The 21,544-nt window shown below is 51.9% G+C and overlaps 1 long non-coding RNA gene across 1 annotated transcript; it reads right to left on the bottom strand.

The window, feature by feature from the left end:
• Window positions 1–19,481: 19,481 nt before the first annotated feature.
• LOC122153551 lies at window positions 19,482–21,248 on the bottom strand. Its single transcript, XR_006165456.1, has 4 exons — window positions 20,989–21,248; window positions 20,657–20,905; window positions 20,108–20,192; window positions 19,482–19,847 (listed from the first exon to the last, which is right to left on the bottom strand). It is a non-coding gene; the product is annotated as an uncharacterized LOC122153551 (long non-coding RNA).
• Window positions 21,249–21,544: the final 296 nt, after the last annotated feature.

The following is a 21,544-nucleotide window of genomic DNA, read 5'->3' as shown; positions in this document are numbered from 1 at the left end:
GCTTCAGGGGCCCAAGACACCGGGCTGTGGGAGAGAGGGAGGGAGGGAGGGAGAGAGGGAGGGAGGGAGGGAGGGAGGGAGGGCTGGCAGGGCTGAAGGTCACGGCTGGCCAGCCTTGGGCCACTCACATCCATCAGCCAGAGGCCGGGGTCTCCCGTGACCACATCCAGCATGCTTCTTGCCGCCTCCTTCTCAAAGACGCTGCAGTCTCTCATCGCCTTGATGGCCGCGAGGACGATGTGTGTCCTCTCAGCAGGCTGGAGGTATTTTCCAAAGGCCTACGGCAGGGAGGAAGGACGGGGGGGAAGCCATGTCACAGCCAGGGCCCTGGCGGTGCTCACCAGGGCCGGCGAGGCCACGGCAGCCCCGCTGATTCGGGATGCCTTTGCTCACACAAGTGCCCTGCTGATGCCACAGACAAGAGTCCTGGCAATGGGGAGGCTCCTTACCATGTCTCTGGCATTGCTGAAACACTGCAGGGAGGTGGTCTCAGCTTCCGAACGCAGCTGTGGGGTTTTCTCCACTAGCAGTGACTGGCCTAAACAGTGGGGAAACACAGAAGAGTCAAGAAGAGACAGCAGCTTTGCCAGCAAGCTTATCAACCCACCTCGAGATCTGCTTGTGAGATGGCAGGGCACTTTTGGTCAAGGCGATTTCTGGAGGGCATCAGGAATAGCTCCAGGCACGGGAGGGACCAGTTGGGTTAACACACAGGGGGATCTGCTCTTCATTGATAAGGATGAATCCCACCACCCCTTCTCTTACTTTTTTGCTTCTGCATGAACGTATGGAGGCAATAAAGAGCATCCAATGCTGGCGAGCTTGTCTCTCCGGTGGAGAAGTGGAACAGGGTGAGACGTCCCAGCAGCTGTCCCAGGACGGGGATCTGGATGTCTCCGTCGCAGACACAGCTGTGTGTGTCTCTTCCAGAGTGGTGCCAGGCCTGGGCGAGGGAGGCAGAACGGCACAAGGGTTGAGGGCAGGCAGCTGGTGCCCAGGCCCTGAACCCAGGCTGTGCCCAGGGCTGGATCCCCGGGGGGTCGAGGCTTTGTGAGACCCCGCCAGCCACGGCTCCCGAAGCAGCTCGAGCCGAGCAGCAGCCCCGCACGGGGAGAGCTGCCGGCTGCTCTGGTGTGAGGGCAAGGGGAGCCAGCCTGGCGGGAGGGGACCTGGCTCCTCACCTCCAGTGTGGAAGTGTTGGCCAGCATGTTGCTGAGCATCACAATCCTCCCCACGGCCCTCTCCCGCACAGCCGCTCGCTCAGAGGTGGTGAAGCTCAGCAGCATCTGGGGAGAGAGAAGCTGCTGGTGTGTCCTGGGAGCAGCCACCTGCTCCAGCAGCAGCAGCAGCAGCAGCACCGCTCAGCTCCTGGCCTGGACTCATGCCATCAAGTCCATACAGGCTTCCTCTGGCATCGAGCAAAGCCTGTGGTGGGGTTCCTGCCCCTCGGGTCCCCCGCAGGCTTGGGCCAAAGGCTGCAGGCCAGCCTTGGGGCCAGGCGGGTGGGCAGATGCCACCCTTGGCAGCCACCGTGCTCCAGAGGAGCCTGGTGGGCAGCCCCTGGTTACCCGAGGGAGGTGGGCGCCCTCCCTGCAGTGTGCTCTCTCTGCGTGGCACAGGGGTCGGGACCATCCACGCAAGAGTGGACACCCCCTTCCCCCCGGGGTGAGGCACAGCCCCACTCTTCACACATGCCAGACCTGGAAGATGTTCTGCAGCTCCTCACTGCGTCTGGAGGCAGGACAGCTGAGCACCATCGTCTCCAGCATGGTGTCCATGGCTTTCAGGGTCTGCAAGGAAGACCAAGAGCTGTGGCAGCGGTTCCTGCTGTCCCTGCCAGCCCCAGGAGACTGATCGCAGCTCCCAGCGCCAAGGGAGGGCTCCCGCGGTGCCTGGGAGAGTCCCAGGGGCAGACAAGCTGCTGCGGGCAGAGCAGCCTGTGGCACTGGACGTGGCCAGGCCCATGGGAAGGGCTTGAAGGGATGAGGGTGGGAAAGCAAAGCCCAGAGCCTGCCCTGCCTTGGATCTCCGGCCATAACGCAGCAGGGGTGGCCAGGGAGCAGCCCAGAGGGACTGGGGGCTCCTGGGGCTCACCCAGTCCTTACCTGCAGGTAGAGGTGAATGTCCAGGCCCCGCATTTCCTCTTGCGGAGGAAGCCACAAGACGCTGGAGAAGCAGGCGTTGAGGAGGCTTTTCTTGTTGCCCTCCAGCACCGTCTCCACTGAGCTGCAAAGAGAGAGGGGCCGCTCGGACACTGGTGCCGGGAGCTGTACGTCGAGGCCTCGTGCAGGTGGGCACGGACCTCTGGGGCAGGGGTCCCCAGGACGGGGGGGGCAGGTACCTCAGCTGGGCGATGGCAAGCATGGCGAGCCGCCGCACTGCTGTGGCCAGTTGGTCCCGGGGCTCCTCTTCCAGCAGCACCTGCGGAGCACAACCGGGCTGGGACCTGGCCGCTGCCAGCACCCACTGCTGCCAGCCCCTCGCCCTGCCCAAGCGCTGTCCCCGCAGGGTGCCCCCCCGCCTTGCCCCCCTTCCCCAGAGCTGCCGGGGGCCCCCTCACCTTGATATTCTCTGCCAGCTTGTATCTGTGGCAGAAGACATCGAGGCCCTGGGACAAGCCCAGGTGCCTGGCGGTTCTGCACAGGATGCAGATGCTGTCCAGAAACTTCATCTTGTGGCCCTCCTCCTGGCAGCCGGGGGACAGAGAGACAGGCAGGGAGCGTGAGCAGGGGGACACACGGCCAGCGGGACCGGAGCGCTGGGGGTGCAGAGCCGTGGGGGAGAGCTGGGAGAAGCAGCTCTGCCCAGCCAGCACCCCTCCAGCAGCCCGGCAGCAGCAGCAGAGCCCCAGGCAGCAGCCGCCAGCACAGCCGGCGCTGAAAGGGCCGCGGTCACCTTTTCTGGGCTGAGGACGAAGACGCGGATGAAGTCCACGTGTTCCTGTTCCTCTCGGTACACAGGCAGCCAGCTGACAGCTGCAGGAGGAGGAGAGCAGGGAGGGCTGTCGAGAGAGTGCGGCGGCAGGAGAGAGCAGAGGCAGGAGCTCTGCCCTGCGGCCGGCCCCACGCCCGCTCCCCTGGCACAGCCTGCCCGTGCGTGGCAGGGCTGGAGGGTGCCCGGCAGAAGGGCTGCGCTGCTGGAGCACAGCGCGGCGGGGAAAGCCCCCAGTGCCGCGGGCTGAGGCCCTCGCTTGCAGCCGGGCAGGAAAGGGCCCCGTCCCGCAGCATCGCTGCCTCCTGCCAGCCCGGCTGCCTCTCGCTGCCCGTGCCCCGGGGCAGGGGCTGGGTGCCCTCTGCTCTCTCCCTGCTGGGGCGAGGCTGTGCTGGGGCCAGCTCCCAGCCCTGAGCAGCCCTGGCATTCAGGCAGCACCGTGTCCCCCACCCGCGGGACCCCCGCTGATGGCAGAGGGGGGAAACGTGCTCCTGGCATCGAGCAGGGTGTGCTGGCTGTGCCCTGCCCTGCCCGGAGCAACGGGGCCCCCACTCACCCATCTGCAGCGGCTGCATCTGCAGCGGCTGCACCGTGGACACCTCGTGGGGCTCCGGCGGAGAGCTGCTCTCCTGGGGAGCCCTGTCCTCCTGCCAGGCCACCCTGGGGCGGCTGGGGGGTCTCTCCGCCATCCTGTGGGACGGAGGGAAGGGGCAGGGGTGGGCAAGGGGGAAGCTTCAGCCAAAGGCCTCGGCGCTGCGGGGCTGCCGGGGGCGGCAGGGAAAGACGTGGGCTGCGCTCGGGGGCTCCTCGCCGGCCTCGTGCTCCTGCCCTGTCCCGTCGCCGTCCTACCGGACAGTGCGGGCTGGGGGCCGCAGCCACGCTGAGCACACGCAGGGCAGTGGGGTGTCACAAAGGGAGGTCACAAAGGGCCCCACGGTGACCCACCGCCCACGCAGGGTGTCCCCTGGGGGGGCACAGGGCTGGCTCAGCCCCGTGTTTCCCAGAGAGCGGTTCTGTCCCGTTGTGGTGGTGCAATCCCTTCCCCGCTCCTTTGCCGGGCCGCTTGGTGCTTGGTGTGATTCCCTCCCCTCCTGGGCCACACACCGACCCAGGGCGGTATGGATTGGAAAAGCATTAAGGCACCCCCTTGACGTGCCTGGCTCCTGCTCTCCCTGTCACTTGGGAGCGGCAGTGACAGTCCATCACCTCTTGACAGCCTGGTCCATCTGTACCTGGGACGTGGCTGAGGGAGGGCAAGAACAGAATTGCATATCCAGCAAGTTCTGGGCCTATGCAGCTGGAGGAAAACACCAGAATATTTCATCACTCGACTCGAGCCAGAGTTGAAAAGTGCCTGATGAAAGTTAATTATCTTGGACCCCATAAGCAGTGACCCCAGCTGAGACCCTTTAAGCTCTCCTGGATTGCAGCGGGTCTGTACCAGCATCTCCCCTGAGTTGGGACACCTCTCAGGTATCAACTCCTCGAAGTACCTTCTCTTGTCGAAGCTGATGAAGGGACAAGGTGAAGTGGAGCCCCTCAGGCCTCAGCTACTGCCTGTTGCATTGTGAATATTTACTCTAAACTTGAGAAGAGGGAAATTTTAGCTGTAGACTCACCTGCTCTGTAGCTGTAGCTTCTCTCACCTGCCTCTCTACTTACCTGTGCTTTTGGGTATACACAGTTGTTTTTACGAGTGTGAGTACATACATATTGCACTGGATTCAAATGTTTTTGTCTTTGTGTTTGTACATCTTGTGTTTATGAATATACATGTATAGATACACACACACATATAGAGAGAGAGATTTAGGATACCTTATAGTAAGTTAGTGTGATTCTTGTCATTTTCGAATCCGTGGTTAAGTCATTATTTTAATCATAACGTATTTTACTGAATTATTTTTTAAATCCTTAAATTGGTTAATGGTTAATTGCTGCTGGTCATTAATAAATCTTGATTTGTTGCTAAATCATTACATTGTTAATATTTCCATTCACGACAAATTGGCGTAGTCGGCAAGATGGCAAAATCACCGAATACTTACAAAAACATGGTATCTAACCAAATCCCACCTTCCGAGAGGATTGGGCTTGTAATAATTAGTATAACTGGGAAGAGGTAGAAAAACAGTTAACTGACGACAGAGGTACAAACCAAATTTGGAAAAGATAAAGGTATAATTTGTAAAATGTTGGGGGGTGTGCCTAGAATCTGCCTGCCAGGAATGAGGAAAACTTAACTGTAAATACAAGATTTACAGGCTGAGACTGCAGGGCACAAATCTACCGAGCTGCTGTTACCAATTAAAATAGAACAACTGCAAAAAGAACTTAAGCAACCCCAATTAAAACAACAAAAACTGGGAGAACGTACTGAAACTATGCTAATGCAGTCTCCAAACCCCCCTGATACAGTTCAGATCAGAAAATTAATCGTGTCTCCCGAAGACTGGGATGGTCATATTTGGAGTAATTCAAATAATAACATCTGAGATGAAAATAATTCTTTCCAACTGCCTGAGTCCTCCAACTTGCAATTAGACCAAACATTAAAACAGAAGAAACAAGCGGACCTTGGAGTGTGAGAAATCATAGTAGTAACACAATCCCATTTGGTGCAATTCAGATAGCCAATTTACAAGACCATTATGACCATAAACCTGCAGAAACGGAAACTGAATAGCTATGGAGAGTGTGTCGAAATGGGGGAGGTAGATAGAATTCTGCTAGACGGAGATGAAGCCGGTGGCTATTGGGGTCCTGGTGTCTTTTTGAATGCTGGCCCCAACCCCCCAAACGGCCCCCACTCACTAGCAAGCAGAGTGGCACATTGGGCTGGTGGCATCGAAGCCTTAGAGAGAGGAGAGCCTCTATTAATACCTATCAAATCTCTAAATGAGCTCTCCACAGCTTTTACAAAGGCTGCCTGTGTTCAAGTCATGCATCAGCGTGATCCTATTGATGTTCCTGTTTTGGCACCTGTAACTCCTGCTAGACTTAAGCCATTGATAAAAGGAGCCCCTGCCACACTCAAACCTTTCCTCATTGAAAAATGGGATGAAATACAGAGCGACTTAATTTGTAATGAACTGGTAAACATCACACGGGCTGTTGGAAATGGTGAGGAAAGAGAGTTGGAACAAAGGGAATTACCCACACGGGCAACGTTAATGCACGATATTTCAGAAACCTTTGTGGGGAAAGCCAATGTCCGCCTTTCGCCTCCAGTACTGCGGATACTGTATGGGATACCAGCACAGTCATTCTCTGGCCCAAGGTAAATTTTCAGGCTTCCTGGATGTTTGGTACTACAGCCGCAACGGCTCGCAAGCACCCAGGCCAACCCTTTGCGGTTGCGTCTAATTGTTTGGAGAAATAAGCAATCGCTCGACGATATGGGCCCAGATCCTGTGCTAATATTGCCAGGGCGATCCCCTGCTTCTCGTGGGAGAAAAGAAAAAACGGCTTACTTACATCTGGGAGTCCCGGGGCCGGAGCCGACATTAGGGCCCTTTTCAATAGTTCAAAGGCTTGAGTAGCTTCTTTGTTCCATTGCAGGTGCTTCTGTTCAGCGGTGGTAAGTGCATACAGGGGCGTAACAAGCAATCCATAATTATAAATCAATAGTCGGCACCACCCCGTCATCTCCAGGACAGTTTGCAATTCTTTCACCATTTGTGGTCTCGGAGTTTGGCATATCACTTCTTTCTGGGCCTGTCCCAGAGTTCTTTGCCCAGCGCTGATCTCATAGCCCAGATAAATTACCTCGCGTTGCATTATCTGGGCCTTCTTTTTAGATACCCGATATCCCTGGAGCCCCAAGAAGTTTAGCAGACTCACCATCCAGGTCATGCAAGCATCCTTCGTTTTAGTGGCGATCAGGATGTCATCAATGTACTGCAACAGTTTCCCTTCCTCAGGCAGGGCTTCCCAGGTTTCAAGGTCTTTGGCAAGTCGATTACCAAATGTGATAGGGCTGTTCTTGTACCCTTGTGGTAACACCGTCCAAGTGGGCTGAGTTCTGCACCCTCTGTTAGGGTTTTCCCATTGAAATGCAAATATTTGCTGGCTATTTTTATGGAGAGGGAGGCAAAAGAAGGCATCCTTCAGATCTAGAACAGTAAACCAGGTTAGTTCAGGTGTCAACACAGACAGCAAGGTGTATGGCTTTGTTACCATTGGATAGAGGTCTTTGGTTATTTTATTTACAGCCCGTAGGGCCTGAACCACTTGATACGACCCATCAGGTTTACGCACAGGTAATATGGGAGTGTTAAAATTGGATTCGCATTCCTTCAATAGTCCTAGCTGTAAAAATTTCTCTATGACTGGTCGAATCCCTTCCCTATCTTCCCTTTTCAGGGGATATTGTTTGATTCTTACTGGCTGTCGTCCTTCTTTAAGCTTGACCTCAGTAGGTGGAGCATTCTTTGCTTTTCCAGGCACATTGGTGGCCCATACACCGGGATATACCTGGTTCATTATTTCTTCACTAATGCGTTTTTCTGTATGTACATCAACTAGAGAGAGACTCATTACCCGTATATACTGCTGATCATTTACCTCCAGGGTAATCTCTCCTTTTTCAAATTTAATTGTTGCCCCCAACTGTTCCAATAAATCCCTCCCCAAGAGTGCCTTTGGGGAGTTGGGCATATACAGAAATCTATGGATACCCCATTGCTTTCCTAATTTATATTTTAGGGGTTCACAAAAATATGCCTTTTCACTTTGGCCAGTTGCTCCTTTTACCATAATGTAGTCATTTCCCAAGGGCATCAAGACTTGGTTTAAAACTGAGTATGTTGCCCCCGTATCCACCAAGAATTCTACTCTTTTTTGCTCTTTCCATAGCTCCACTATAACCAGTGGATCTGCTAGGGTGGATTCCCAGGTCCCGTCAGTCTTCCTTTATATGAGCCATCACCCTCCCTTTCTGCCTTCGTTTTCCCGGACATTCATTCTTCCAATGACCAAATTTTTTACACAGTGCACATTGATCTATGCCCAGCCGAGGGGGCCCTCCTTTAGGCTTTCCTTCCTCTTCTCCTCTAACAACTGCCACTACCCTTCTCTGTCCCTTCTCGTAAACCTCTTCTCTATTACAGAACACCCTCCAAGCCTCGTCCAATAGTACCTCTAGGTTCCTACTTTCCGTAGGACGCAGTTTCTGAAGCTTGCATCTAATATCTCCCGGCGATTGACCCAGGAATAGGGAGACTAGTTGCTGCATTCCCACCTCGGACTCAGGATCTAACAGTGTATTATGGCGCATCGCATCCCTCGGTCAGTCCAGAAACTCAGATGGTGACTCGGACAGTCCTTGTTTAATTGCATATAGGTCTGACCAATTTATGGTTTTAGGGATAGCTTGTTACATTCCCTTGGAAATCCATCCTTGGGATGCCTGTAATCTCTCCATAGGAGCAGTCCTATTAGCATTCCATTTTGGATCCTGAAGGGGAAGGTAATCCTTAACATCCTCTCCTGTACCTTTATAATGGTCCTCTGCCAAATCTACCGCGGTTTTTAGGATTAGTTGTTTCTCAGTTTCAGTCATATATTCCAAAAGTAATTGTATATCGTTCCAATCTGGATTATATTGTTTTATAATAAATTGAAAATGTTTAGTCACACTCACCGGATCATTCCGGTAATCTCTGGCGACCCTTTTCCAAGCCTCCAAATCAGTCGTGGAAAAGGGCACCTTAATTAATATCGTTCCCCCATCTGTGCCTATAGTCTCCCTGAGAGGTGCCTGTAACACAGACTTTTTCCTTGTTCGGGAGGATACAGGACTATTTGGGAGAGTCAAAGTCGAGTCTGAATCACCATCCCCTTGTTCTTGTTTTGATTGAGAGGAACGCCCAGATTCTTGTCGTCTGGGAGGGGGCCTGAATACATCCAGCAGTTCTGGTTCTGGTGTTTGATGAACCTTATTAGTTTTAGTGCATCACTGCCCAATGCTACAGGCCGAACAGCACCGTTTTAATCTTCCTTTTCCCTCCCTCTTATTCTCTTTTTCTAAAGCCAAAACCACTGGATCCTGTGGGCTTGCCAGCCCACAGGCTGTCTGGTATTCTGGATGATTTCGGAGAGTGAAAAACATATCTGCGTAGGCAACTTCGCCCCACTTTCCTTCTCTCCCCAGAAACAACATTAATTATAGCAGAGTATCATAATTCAAGGTCCCATTAAACGCCATCTCTCCCCATTGTCTAATTTATACAGAGGGCACCACTGGTTACAGTATTTGATTAAAGTTCTTTTGTTTACATTCCCCCCTGACGGCCCTCCTATACTTTTCCAATTGGCCAGAATGCAGACAAGAGCTCTTTTTCAAAATCCCCCCACTCTGTTTCCCTCCCATTTTATATCTGAGTTCCAAATCTACTGTCCCCATGTATTTCCCAGATCCCCACAGGGCACTTCCTTAAGCTGACCCAAGTGTTCAATTCTGTCCCAGTCAAACCAAAATAGTTCCCAAACCTCATCCAGACTTCCTCTTTACTCAAAAAAACCATTCAAAACCAAATATCGGGTTACAGAAACAGTTTCACTGCTTGCCAATCGCTTCGTTCGTCTCCGGCTGCTCTCCTCACAGAGAACACGGAGCCGTGGATCGGAAATCCGCACTCACTTCGCAGCGGTGCTGCATCTCAGGCGCACATACGCACACACACATACACACATGTAAACAGCTGTTTTGTATTTTTTTATTTGCTTGTTTGTTTTTGTAATTAGATACCCAGTTATTGCTCTGATGGATCCCTTCAGCAGCTGCAGATATGACTTTAATAGTTATATATCGATATTGATTTAAGGAGGCTCCGCTTACCCTTCTCCTGCTTCTTATACACAATCATTAGCAGGTCCGTTCTGGTTCCCAAATCGGGATGCAGCGGTAACCTCAGATTTGCTCCATCTACCCTCAAGATCGCTAGCAGGCCACTCTACCAGTCAGCAAATCCCACCATTAACCCTAAGGGTACCCTCCTTCCCATGGGGACTATGCTGTACCCCAGACGTCTCTGCGCAACTTTACCAGCGGCTCTGGCCAAGCGTGAGCGTCCTCTACGACTTACTGGCCCCAAATGCTCAACATAGCGTTTGTCCTCAGTGGTAGATGGTCGTTGTCTGCTCCCGCAGAGCGCGTCCGGGGAGCGGAGCTCCTCCGAGAAGGGCTCAGGGCGTGCCTAGGACGGCCGCCCCTCAGCCGATCCTGCAGCGAGCAGAGCACATCCCATCTGGGGTGCCAAAACTGACTAGCGGAATAAAGACTCCACAACCTTTAAGGTTGTAAAGTAGGTGTGTTTATTCAGTACCGGGTGCGTGGGGGATCCTCCACCACAAACACGCACACCCACAGGACCCAGGGCTACTCCCTTTATGCCCCAAACAATACATATTCATCAGACACTTATACAGTAATCATGGCCTCCCCGAGAAATCATTTCCATATAGCCCGCCTTCGTCTCTTCTCTTCGCACCTGTGCAGTTCTTCAGGGTGGTCGTGGGCCAGGGTCTCAAGGATGAAGTAAGGCTCCCAATTCTTCATGAACTTTTCAACTTTTATCTCTGGCGCATGCTCTCCCAGCCCCTGGAGCCAGATTTCCCCAGCTACAACTCTGGCACGTGCTCTCTGGGTCCCTGGTGCCAGGTTTCCCCAGCTACAACTTTGACGCCAGCCCTCTGGGCCCTTGGTGCCCGTCCAGCCCACAGAACCAGCGCCCCCCTCCCCAGCAACTCCCATGTTATCAGACGAAAGGCATACCTTAACAAACACAGGGCATGTTTTAACAAACAATCTCAGCAAACAAACGGCTTGTCAAATGGCATGTCTCAACCCCCAGGTGCTAGTGTCTCTCCATCACACTGACTTATGCTCGCTGCTCACAAAAAATCACCATATATGATGCTCTGAACATCCATTACGCACTAGGAATACAGCATATTTTTAAAAGGGCTTTTTTTTTCTTTTAATTCAGAACTACAGATGAAGGCAGCTTGGAGGATCAATTTAAATTAATATTATACATGTACGCTTTGAAATCATGCAAAATCAAAAAGCTATTCTTAAAAAATCGTGTGTAGAGAGTGCTTCAAAATACTTAAGAAAAATTAACCCTGTCTCATTTTCCATCACTCCAGAATTCACACCAGTAAATGAAAGTACTAGAAGGTAAGAAAAGGGTGGGGGGGGAAGAGTCGTGCCCCAGCTAACCACAGCCGCCGCCATTTCACACACTGCCGTGTGCAGGTGGGTGCCTAGTCCGAGAGGAGAAACGGCCAGAGGAGCCCGGCCAGCCCCGAGCTGGGCGGCTGCACCGGGGCAGAAAACCCCCCGCCCCACCCCTTTTTTGGTTTGTCTTCGGTTGTTTTTTTTTTTTTCTGAAGTGGTCAGGACTATCTGCGGAGCCATGCGGAGGCACCGCCTGCTCGGCGCTCCCTGGCACCGGCCGTGTCCTGCTCCCGGACCCGCTGCCCCGGGGCCTCGGCACGGGCGGGCGGCTCCACGGGGCCCCCATGGCGGCGGCACCGCCGGGGGAGCGACCCGCCACAGCCCCCCACAACAAATGAGTTCCACCAGGAAAACCAAACTAACGGGAGCTGCCGGCGCTGCTGCTCAGGCCTCAGCCGCGGCCCAGGGGGGCCCTGCCGAGCCCGGCCCCTCCCGGGAGGGGCCCGGCAGCCCCTGATTCTGCTGATGCGGGACAGACTGCCGCTGCCATTTCAGTAACTTTTGCCAGGTTTCTTTCCATCTATAGTCCTTTATCCGATTATTAATTCGGTTACTGTTTTTCTTCCTTGTAACTCAAACCACAAAGTTGCACGTGTAATTACATGGCAATAAATATAAAAACTAAGAAAAAGAAGCAAGCAACTAGCATAGCAGGTAACGCTATAGACACCTGATCTCTTCCCAAGCAGTGCTACCACTCAAAGACTTGTGACTAACGGAAGCCAGGAATAACCTTGGTAAAATGGATTTTTCTCTGCCATAACACTAAAGACCTGGTTAAGTCTGTGTATTATAAAAAGCTCCCCATAATTGATTGTCAACAGATCAAAATCAAGTTACAAATAGATTGTAAATAGATAAAACTAAGTTTTCCAACACCAGTCACTTAGTTGCCTTAGGGGATTCACAAAATCAAAGCCTACCATGGAAGTCTTTTGTCGTAGTCCCACTTTATAGCAGCGCAACAAATAGGAACTGCATTTCCTACTTTTGTTTTTAAGACAAAGCGGGGAGGACAAAAGACACACTTACCTAGATCTCTTTGGGCAAAACACTTAGATTTTGGAGGCGATCTACAATAAATAGCACCTCCAGGTCCTTTGTCCCCAGGCCTTGTATGGATCTTCTGCAGGTGGTCCCCGGCCTAAAATTGCGGTGTGTGGCGTCACTGTTTAGTACTGGGTTTCTTAGATTTGTCAGACCAACTTGATGATGATTTTTTAAGATATTTTAGATTTCGGCTTGCTAACTATGGTCATTGTCCATATCAGTAACAGAGGCAAAAGTTCTGGTTGATGTAAGAATGTCAAGAAGTATTCCAGAATGAAAAGGAGAAATCCTGTTACTTAGTCTCAAAGAAATAACTTGAAGAACTAAACAGATGATAAGAATGATTTAAAACAAAATAAACCAAAAAACCTCAAAACAACCCAAAACTAAGCACAGAAAGCAGAATTTTCCATCGAGACTGTCTCGATATTACTTTAAACTTCTGCAGAGCTGCTGACTGATGACAGGTCTTACACTTTCATGGGATTTGAATCCATCACCATTACCAAGATGTATTTTTCCAAAGGAGCTGTGAGCAGTGGCACATTCAAGTGCTGGCCTGTGGAGATCCGGGAGGAGCTGTCTGTCCCAGCTTTTCACTCCTGGGAACTGCACACCTCTGAGACACAGACGATGGGGACGTAGCTCTGAGGCATCTTGGGAAAGGAGAGCAAGAAAACACTTGTAAGATGGTGTCTGCCTGGGCTTCTTCTACCCCTCTGAGAAATATTTGTTTGGATACAATTTTGGCAGCAGCACTGTGTGGTGTGTCACATTTATTACACATACAAATCTTTCTATCAACTGAAAAGTGGAACCAAAAAGCATCTTTTTTCACTTCTGTTTATGTGAAGCTGCACATTTAACAGCAGAGGAATGCAAGCTAGGAAAAGGAAATGCTGAGTTTCCTTTAAAAAGAAAATTAATTTCCTGTAAAGGAGAGCAACCCAAACCCTCGGCCCACGGGGACAAAGGCACTAACTGATATTAAGTTTAGCTCAGCTGGGCGTGACCCTGGGGCTGCCACCCATGGCTGTCCTCACGGGGACCCACCTCTGTCAGCGGCGGACGGCCACGGAGGCAGCCTGGGCTGCGCGAGCCACCGGTGCCCCTCGAGCCCGAGGGGAGCGCAGCCCAGCGCCAGCGGAGGAGGAGAACAGGAGCCTCGACAGGGCAGGCACAGCACGAGGCCAGAGGCTCCCAGGCTACAAACGGGCAGCAACTGGGGGCTAGGGGAAGGGCAGCTCGCAGGCTGGGTAACACCACAGCCGGGGAAAGCACCGAGAGCAACGAACAAGTGTCCAACCTGCGGAAAACCTAGCGTGCCCAGCAAAGCTCAGAGTAGAGGGAACTGGGGACCGGGGAAGAGCGAGCAGGGTGAAGTGGGTCCCAGGGCAGGGAGGACTGCGAGTGACCCCGCAGGAAGGGGAGGTAACGGCAAGGTTGGTGCCTCCCAGTGCTTCGCTCATGGGAAGGACCGGGACCAGTGGGAGACTGGACAAGAAGCGCCCCTATCCTGGTCATCAGCTGGAGCAGGTGCCAGCAGCAGGTGCTGATGCATGGCTCAAACCATCAGTAGCTCCTTGGCTCAGCACACAGGCAGCGGTTTCTTGAATTTGGAGACTGCCCATCTCTCCAGGCTGAAGGCAGGCAGTGAGGGGGACGGCACCCTCTGAAACATTGGGGACCTCATCCAAGAGAGCTGTCAAACAACCCTCTGTCTCTCCTCCCCGTGGAGGGGAACACTCACCAGCATTGGTGGCAATGTCCTGCTCTCAGACAGCTGTGAGGGATGGCCCAGACCACCCAGCCTCACACACACCCCAGGGAGGTGGGACTCAGAGACCCTCTCCCAGGAATCCTTCCCGAGATGGCCGGGGAAGCAGAGGGCTAACAGGGTGGGGGCACAAAACCAGCCGAGCACCTTGCCTCCCCCTGCCCTGCTGGGAATGGGGCCTGGCCCCGTGGGACCCCCGTGGTGCCAGGCCAGGAACGGAGGATAAGGTGTTGTGGTTTGGGCCTGATCGGCAGCCAACCCCCGCAGCTGGTCACCCTCCCTTCCCCCTCCCCACCTGGGAATGGGGAAGGGGATCAGAGGGGTGAAGGGAGACTCGCAGGCTGAGATAAGAACAGTTTAATAATGGCAATAAAATGAGAGCAATAACGATGATGGGGGGAAAACAAAAAGAAATATATAAACAGGCAATGTACAGCATAATTGCTCACCACCCGCTGACCAATACCCAGCCCGTTCCCGGCCAGCGACCCCGAGATACCAAGATCCCACAATCCCAACCCTGGAAGCGAGAGAGAGCTCCTTCCCAACCACCCTTCCTTTATACAGTGAGCATGAGGTTCCATGATATGGAATATTTCACTGGCCAGTTTGGGTCAGGTGCTCTGTCCGTGCTCCCTCCCTGCTCCCTGTGCCCTGGCGCATGGGCAGGACATGGGGAGTCGGAGAGTCCTTGAAGTCTCGGTAGCAGCTGAAAACATCAGTGTGCTATCAGCATTTTTCCCATACCAAACCCAAAGCTAAATCCAAAACACAGCACTCATCTAGTCCCTGAAAAGGAATATTAACTCTATTTCAGCCCAAACCAAGACATCAGGCTAAGCGAGGATGGGAAGCATCTGCTCTCCTCACCCTGCATTTGCAGAAGGTAGCCAAGGCAGACCAATGCCTTCTGGCAGGACATGGCCATGCAGTCGGTGATCAGATGTTGGAGAATGGCTCAGAGACAAGGGTCCTGAGCCCACCGAGCAGTTGTACGATCAGAGCCTGTTCTAGGGGCTGATGCTGCCTCGCTGATGCTGGGCCTCACTAGGGTTTGCCTGCAGCTGCTCGCAGCTGCTGATACAGGAGGAATGTCAAGGATGCTTCGGCCTTGTGTACCGTGGTGTGTCGAAAACAGGTTAAGGGGGATTAGGAATAGTGGTCTGAGAAACCTAGTGTTATGATAACGGTGGTCTGAGAAACATTGTGTTACGGTACTGTCGTGTATCGAAAACAAGTCAAGAGGAATCAGAAATAGTAGCATGAGAAACTTAGTGTTATGAGAAGCTTGTGCTGTAAGCTAACTGCAAGTAGTTGGACCGTGCGAATACGACCTTTAGAGCTTAAGCCAATCAGCTAGTGAGTAGTAGGCATAATAATTATCATTGTCTGTATAAATATATGTACCCTGGACCAATAAACACACACGTTGATTGATGCTCTATCTTTCACACTGAACCCGTCTCGGCGTGTCGTTCGTCCGCGGCTCCGCATGGAAGAACATGAAAACAACCACCAGGTGGACCAGGCTGCAAAGATTAAGGTGGCCCAAGTAGATCTGGACTGGCAGCATAAGGGCGAAAAATTTATGGCTCATTGGGCCCATGACTCCTCGGGCCATCAAGGAAGAGACGCAACATATAGATGGGCTCGTGACCGAGGGGTGGACCTAACTGTGGACATTATATCACAGATTATCCGTGACTGTGAGACATGTGCTGCAATCAGGCAGGCCAAGCGGTTAAAACCTCTTTGGTATGGAGGGAGATGGTTAAAGTATAGATATGGGGAGGCCTGGCAGATTGATTACATCACGCTCCCACAAACTCGGCATGGTAAGCGTTATGTGCTCACAATGGTAGAAGCAACTACCGGATGGCTGGAAACATATGCTGTGCCCCATGCCACTGCTCGGAACACTATTCTGGGACTTGAAAAACAAGTCGTGTGGCGGCATGGCACCCCAGATAGAATTGAGTCAGATAATGGTACTCATTTTCGAAATAATCTTATAAACACCTGGGCAAAAGAACATGGCATTGAGTGGATATATCATATCTCCTATCATGCCCCCGCCTCCGGGAAAATTGAGCGGTATAATGGGCTACTAAAGACCATGCTGAGAGCAATGGGAGGCGAAACTTTTAAGCATTGGGACACATTTAGCAAAGGCCACTGGTTAGTCAATACTAGAGGATCTGCCAACCAGGCTGGCCCTGCCCAGTCAAACATTCTGCATATTGTAGGTGGAGACAGAGTCCCGGTAGTGCACCCTAAAAACATGCTGGGGAAGACCGTCTGGGTTATACCTCCTTCAGGTAAAGGTAAGCCCATACGTGGGATTACCTTTGCCCAAGGACCCGGGTGCACTTGGTGGGCAATGCAGAAGGACGGGGAAGTCCGATGTGTGTCTCAAGGGGACTTAATGTTAGGTGAAAATAGCCAATAAGCTGTATTAGATTAGTCACCACACCACCCTACCAATGCTTTGTTATGGCAAACATGAACGTGGATGAAAATAGGACTGGTTCCAGCAACTGATGCCCAGCGACTGCCGCAGACTGTGAATACAGACACCATCAGATGCATCAGCTCCAGTTGCAACAGAGACTGCATGCCATCCTCCTGTCAAGTCCAAGAACACTTCTGCCCTACTGACTGAGCATGGCTCCTCCTGCCTGAAGGGACTGTTATGACAGATGGAACCTGAAGCTATGGACCAAGTCAACTCATGATACATCCTGCAGTGATGGACCATGGACTGAGGAAATGGCATCTGTATGCGTATGTCTTTGACCAAGGAAGAGGATTGTAAATAACAATAATGTATTAGAAATATGGAACGTGAGATAAACTGTTTTTATCTCAACCCTCAAGACTCCCTTTGCCCCTCCGATTCCCTCCCCATTCCCAAGTAGGGGGAGGGTGGGTGAGCGGCTGCATAGCGCTTAGCTGCCAACCAGGCTCAAACCATGACAAAAGCCCACAACACTCTGCAGCCAAGTTTGCAAGAGCAAATCTGGCCCTAAAGGCTAGAAAGCTACGAGTGTCTCACCTTGTTTAAATCCACTGCGCTGGACTCATGGTTCACCCCATTTTTAGGTTTTGCAGTAGTGGCAGGAGGATGAGGGGGGAGCGTTTGGGCTGGTGGGAAAAAGAAAGACACTGAGAAAGATGGAAAAAGACCAATTGGGAAGCTTCTCCTTTGCCAGGAACCCTCCCCTGCCTTGGCGAGGGGGTGCAGCTCTGTCTGTCTCTCTCCCCCATCACCAAACAAGTGGGCAATGGGGACAAGGTTGTTTATTTCCTTCTCATTCTGTGGCGATGCTTCTTCAAGAGGACTTCTCGAACTTTCACCCGCATGCCCTCGTCAAACTCCGTGGACTGTTCCTGCCGGGCCAGGATCATATCTGGGGATGGCAAAGGGAAATGAGCCGTCACAGCAGAAAGCCCCTCTGAGTCCTGACCCCCGAAGACTCCGGGCAAGGCCGTGCCACACAGGACACCCTAATGCAGGCTCAGCCTTGCTTAGCAAGACATTTTATCACAATTCATCCTTTGCAGAAAAAGCAAGAATTTTCTTTTGCTAATAAACAGCATCAAAGTACATGTTCATCACTCCGCTAAGGTAATTATTTCCCATTCTAAATAATGCAATTTTCTTGCCTGATCTGGCCTTTCGGTCTGATTCTACACATTTAAGAAAACTGGAAGCAATCTATAGTGGAGACTTTCCCAGAATTTCCTTGTCCAATCAACTGCAAGTTCATGGCGCCCATGGTACCTGCAATCTGTTTGATGCTGTTGCCACAAATGTCCAGCAGCATTGTGCCACTGAGGATGCAGCTCCTCAGCTCAAAGAGGCTGTGCAAGGACAGCGTGACATCTTCCATGTCCTCCGCAAACTTCAGCCATCTGTGGACAGCAGGTGCCATCAGCCCCATTGCAAGGAAACAGCCCCAGCTCTGCAGCCCCTTGGGTAGAGCTGTGGGGTGGCAAGAGGAGAAGGCTCCTCACAGCAGCACCTGCAGCTGCAAAAGCTTCGCCTGCCAGGGAGCAGACAGCAGAGCCCGCGGTCGGTCGGCACCAGGACTCCTCTCCTACCGCAGCCGGCAGCAGAGATTTACCTTGCCCTTTCCTTCCACTTGGCATCTCCGCCCTCTTTCACACAGATCTCATCCAGCTCGGTGAACAAGCCATGGGGGACATGCTGCTTGTCCTCCTTGGTCCTGAGGATGAACTGCACCCGCTGGGACAGGGTGTCTGGGGGCAGAAGACAAAGCGTGGTCCCGTTACCACACTTGAATCCGGCCCGACATGCTCACATGCAAAGTGGGCATCGGCTCAGCACCAGTTCAGCCATAAATATTGGGCTGGCCCCTCTCCCCTGGGTCTGTCCAGGTTTGCACAGAGCCACGGAGAATGAGAAGCATCGATTCCGCCTCTGCACAAGGATGGGCAGCTTTCCTGCCCCCCATTTCCATTTGTAGAGCCAGGATCCCTTGAAGGAAGGCACCCCTAAATCCATTACGCATTTAACTGCTGTAAAGAAAAAAAAAAAAACAAACTGGGAAAAGTTTGAAAAAAGGGAGTCTTGCTAAATAATATCACTTTTCCTTGGAAGAACAGCAAGTCTCTCCAGCTAGCCACATGGACCTGTGTGCAGAAGACCCCAGCACCCACGGAGCCCCAAGGAATTTAGTGAGCACCGCAGCGGGACTTCCAGTGGTAGCCCTGCTCCGTCGGGGCAGAGTCCTTCTCCCAGGCCTGTTCCTGATGCTTCTGCCTGCGGGGTCGGTAGTGCCAGTGGCTCTGCCTCAGCAGCGGCATCCGCACGCCCACAGACAGGGTCCAGTGGGCTGCAAAAAAACAGCATTTGCAGCACTCTCGATATTGCGGGGAGGGTTGATGCATATGCCATGGCTAAATCAGTGCAGCCACCCCAGAAGGAAACACCAACTTCTCTTAGTTTCCACTGGATCTCCGAACGTCACAGACCTGTCCTTTTTCCAAGCCTGTTTCACTCCAGCTTTGCAACAACAAGTGATGGCTCTGGGCCATTTAAAAGTGCCCTGAAAGTATTGAACCTCTTCCCAAATTCCAGCTATGGCTGGACAACACTTAGACTGGATCACTAAGCAGTAACAGAAGGTAATTATTTTTAAAATCTTTGTATGGCACAAGGTGACAAGAGAAGGTCAAATCAGCCCCATGATAAATCACAGCCCCACATCTGCAGCTGTCAAATTGATCTCCTGACCTCTCCAAGCCAGGAGCAGCCGCTGCGAGGAAACAAGCCCTGAATTATCCAGCCCCGTGGCGAAAACTCACACCATGGCCTCAGCGGGGGCTTTTTCCCTCTGTTTAAAAAGCCATAGTAGTAAACAGTATGAAAATAGTTGTGCTGCTTTTTTAAGAAACATGGCACGTTTTGCTGCACGTTGATGAGCAGAAACAAACTTTACAACTCACAAAGAGTTATAAAGCAGGTATGTTTATTGCAGCACTGGGTGCAAGGGGTATCGCTCCTCCGAGCTTGCACCCCACATCATGAAGCAGGCATCATTTATGATACAAAAACATGCATATTCATTAGTATAGGCTGGGTTATTACAATTACTTCTAAGAATAGGTGTGATTATTATAATTATTTCTGGGAACTCATTATCCTGTCTCCTCCTCTTGCTGCATGTGTACTGCCATCCGGAGGTTGTGAGCCGGGGTCTTTTGGAGGAAGGCTCCTAGTCTTCTTCACCGTGTACTCTTCACCTTTCTCCCAGAATGCCGAGTTACTTCAGCCAGTAACCGCAAAACTGGCTCCAACCAGATGGCTCCTTGCAGATGCTGTAATTAACAGATGGATATCCTGTTATCTTTCAAGGCCTCTTACAACAGAAGTTTCCTATCATCTTTCACGGTCCCTTATAATGAAGTTTCTCATTATCTTGCTGACTCATTCGTCAGGGTGACAATATTTTATTAAGTATTCACTTTCCCATATCAACGTGAGGTGACACCGAGCAAGGGCCGTCGTAGGGACTTTGTGGAGTGGGAAAAAGTGCTGGGCTGGTGGCCCCTCTCTCAGCATCTCAGCAGAGACTCACCTGCCAAATCCTCCTTCGCACAGTGAATCCTGATGACACTGCTCACTCGTCCCCGGTCAGTCACTGCCTCTTTCTCATGTCGTCTCTGTTCAGCAATGAGAAGGTGAAAGTTGGGGCTGGGGGTACAGGGCTCTCTTACGTCCCCCCAGCCATCACCCACTGCCCCCACACAAGTCCAGGAGGCCTCTGTGGGCCTCCTCCAGGCTCGGCCCGAAAAACTCAGACTTGGAGGAGCCTTTTCTTTCCCTACCCAGGTAAAACAGCCCGTGACATCACCGACATTGTACACAACGTAAGGCAGGAAGTATTTACTACAGGGGGAGAGGGCTGAGGGTTTCAGACCAGAAAAACAATCCTCCTGCTTTGCTCTTGTGCTTCCTTTCTAACAAACATACAAATAAAAACCAACCAAAAAAAAAAACCACACACAAAAAACCCCCCTCAAAACAAAAACAAAAAACACCGACCAAAACCAGATTTCCAAACTGGGGGAAAAAGATCCAAACCCTGCACTTTTTGTCACAGCAACGCGATCCCTGCAAGACTCACCAGATGGCACTTGGCCCCAGGACATGGCCACCAACAACCTCCAAAGGCCCTCAAGAACCTTCACAAGGGTGAAGCTTCATCTTCAGCCCAATGAGGCTCAGGCTTCCCTTGGTGTAAGCGTGCTTTCTACCAAAACCAGGGGTTTTCTCCTCACAAAAGCCAAGGGCTGAGAGCAAACACCCTCCTTGCCTGAAACACCACTGCCGCCACTGCATGAAGAGCAGCCGTGCCTTTAGAGTCGAAGCGGAACTACAGGAAAAAACAGAAATAAGTCTTTTTGCTGCTCTTTGCACCTTGCCACCTGGGCTGGGGAAGGGGATGACCAGGATTACCATGTTTAAAGCAGTAAAATCCCAGCCAGGTCTCACACTTGAGTTGTAACTGCGGCTTTGAAAGGGCCTCCTGGAAACCTTGATATCTTTTGTCCTTTCTTTCGGCTGCACTTTTAATCACTATGCATGTCTTAAATATAAAGAAAAGACATCATTGCTGCTTGGTTTCTCCTTCTTTGCATTCTTACACAGTGACTAATCCAAGAAAACCAAAATTTGTTCACCCATGCAGAGAAAAAATGCACGGCTCGAACACCCTTTAGTTTTCATTGGTTTTCACATTATTCCTTTATTAAAGGCACAAAGGGAAGGTTTGGGACTGCTGAATTGCTGAGGTTCGTCTCTGCAAGCCTGCTGCCGTCATCACAACCATCAAAAACTGTTCAATAAAAATCCACTTGCTCGAGTTCTGAAACTGGAGTTTGAAGAAGAGCACAACCCCAAGCAGCCGGATGAAGCTGTGGGGCTCCTGGCTGGAATTGGCGGAGCAGGAGCCGCCCCGGGCGCGGGGAAGCAGCCCCGACCCCCCCGAGCTGGGATTTTCAGCGCCAGCTCC

Source organism: Tyto alba, unplaced genomic scaffold, assembly GCF_018691265.1.
Source record: "Tyto alba isolate M040663 unplaced genomic scaffold, T.alba_DEE_v4.0 Super-Scaffold_200000100656, whole genome shotgun sequence".
Classification (NCBI taxonomy): domain Eukaryota; kingdom Metazoa; phylum Chordata; class Aves; order Strigiformes; family Tytonidae; genus Tyto; species Tyto alba.
The sequence above is the reverse complement of the archived record's forward strand: the minus strand, read 5'-3'. Positions and strand labels throughout refer to the sequence as shown.